At 36.6% G+C, this 2,285-nt stretch overlaps 1 long non-coding RNA gene across 1 annotated transcript; it reads left to right on the forward strand.

Moving 5' to 3' along the window:
- The first annotated feature begins 261 nt into the window (after window positions 1-261).
- Window positions 262-1,870, forward strand: LOC124341889. Its single transcript, XR_006918663.1, has 8 exons — window positions 262-351; window positions 463-542; window positions 610-693; window positions 767-840; window positions 1,130-1,207; window positions 1,279-1,350; window positions 1,654-1,731; window positions 1,801-1,870. It is a non-coding gene; the product is annotated as an uncharacterized LOC124341889 (long non-coding RNA).
- The last annotated feature ends 415 nt before the right edge of the window (window positions 1,871-2,285 follow it).

The following is a 2,285-nucleotide window of genomic DNA, read 5'->3' on the forward strand; positions in this document are numbered from 1 at the left end:
CAACGCGACGCACCGTGTCTCTACGACATATTTTTACATCCAATTCTCTACATTGAACTTCATCTGTATAATGGTGTATTGGTTAGCGTCTACTGCTACCATGCGAGAGGTCCGAGGTTCGATCCCGGTCAATGTCTACTTTATTTAATGTTAACACGAATTAATTTAGAAATTAGGATTATATCGATATTATATCGAGTCACGTTGCTCATCGAGCAGACGATGGTAATCATTGTTGTTTACAACAACTGACACGTCAAATTTTGTCTCGAGTAATAGATTTCTTCGATTTTGATTTCTCGATTGCGATTGATTTCATACTCCAAACTGTGTAAATTCGAGACAAATTGGGTAAGTCAAACTGGTGTATCAAATAGATACAGTGTAAATATACAATTCTTTCATCATTTGTCAAACGTAAATATTTGTGATTGACTTATGTTTTGACTTACATGTAACAAGACAAAAAGTTTGACGAATTGGTGGCTTCATCGACTCTTTTCAAACTTTCAGCCAAATAAAGCAATAAACTTAATTGCCAGGTGACTTATATAGATTACATTTATCTCAATTGCAACAAATTCAACTGTTTCATGTTTTGCATTCTAGATTTCTCGGCCTGTTGTATATATAATCACAGTGACTGTGTTTCTACTTCAAGCCTGCGACTGGCATCTGGATTTTCATAGCCAGGTACAAGTATTGCCATTTTATTTCATTTCAATTACAAAAAAAAGATGATGAAAATATTTGTTTAATTCACCAGTTTGTAGTGTACTATCGAAAGGACTGCATTCCCTTCTTCGAGCCCATGACTGGCATCAGGATTATCATAGTCAGGTAAGATTTTTCAGTTCACTTTTATCCATTTGAACAAGCCCATGGTTTGAATCTTTGCTACGAACTCATAAGTCATTGTCTTCGACGATTTTCTTCTAATAATCATCCGCTCTCGGTGTAGTGGTTAGCGTGTTGGATTTCAAACACTGGGGTTAATGGTTCGGTTCTCGATAACAGTTTCTATATTAACGATGGTGAAAATTTTTGTAGTTACCAAACACGACCCTTTGAATTGTTTTTGAACACTCGAGTTCTTATACGTGTATGTAATTTGCATTTTAATTTTCAGCCTGTAGTGTACAATCGAGGTGAGTGCCTGCCTTCCTCACTTGCGGCCCATGACTGGCATCAGGAATTTAATTGTCAGGTACAAACATTGCAGTTTATTTCATTGCAATTAAAAACATTAGGATTAAAATATATTTTTGCATTCATTAGCCTGTAGTGTTATCGAAAGGACTGCATTTCCTTCTTCGAGCCCATGACTGGCATCAGGATTATCATAGTCAGGTAAGATTTTTCAGTTCACTTTTATCCATTCGAACAAGCCCATGGCATGAATCTTTGCTACGAATTCATAAGTGATTGTCTTCGACGATTTTCTTCCAATTTACATCCGCTCGTGGTGTAGTGGTTAGCGTGTTGGAAATCAAACACGGGGGTTAATGGTTCGGTTCTCGATGACAGCACATAAATTAACGGTGTTGAAAATTGTTGTATGTGCTAACAATCACGACCATTTGAATATTTTTTGTACTGTTTTTGAACACTCAAGTTCTTATACGTGTATGGATTTTGCATTTTAATTTTCAGCCTGTAGTGTACAATCGAGGTGAGTGCCTGCCTTCCTCACTTGCGGCCCATGACTGGCATCAGGAATTTAATTGTCAGGTACAAACATTGCAGTTTATTTCATTGCAATTAAAAACATTAGGATTAAATTATATTTTCCTTCATTAGCCTGTAGTGTTATCGAAAGGACTGCATTTCCTTCTTCGAGCCCATGACTGGCATCAGGATTATCATAGTCAGGTAAGATTTTTCAGTTCTATTTTATCCATTTGAACAAGCCCATGGCATGAATCTTTGCTACGAATTCATAAGTGATGGTCTTCGACGATTTTCTTCTAATAATCACCCGCTCTTGGTGTAGTGGTTAGCGTATTGGATTTCAAACACTACGATTAATGGTTCGGTTCTCGATGACAGCACATAAATTGGAGATGGTGAAAAATTGTTGCACGTGTCAGCAATGACGACCATGTGAATTAAATTTTGTATTAATTTTGAACACTCGAATTCTTATACGTGTATGTATTTTGCAATTTGTTTTTCAGCCTGTAGTTTACAATCGAATTGAGAGCCTTCCTCACTTTCGACCTACGACTGGCATCAGGAATTTAATTGTCAGGTACACTTTTTGTCGATTTCATTTATTTTAATGA

This window comes from Daphnia pulicaria, chromosome 6, assembly GCF_021234035.1.
Source record: "Daphnia pulicaria isolate SC F1-1A chromosome 6, SC_F0-13Bv2, whole genome shotgun sequence".
Taxonomy (NCBI): Eukaryota; Metazoa; Arthropoda; class Branchiopoda; order Diplostraca; family Daphniidae; genus Daphnia; species Daphnia pulicaria.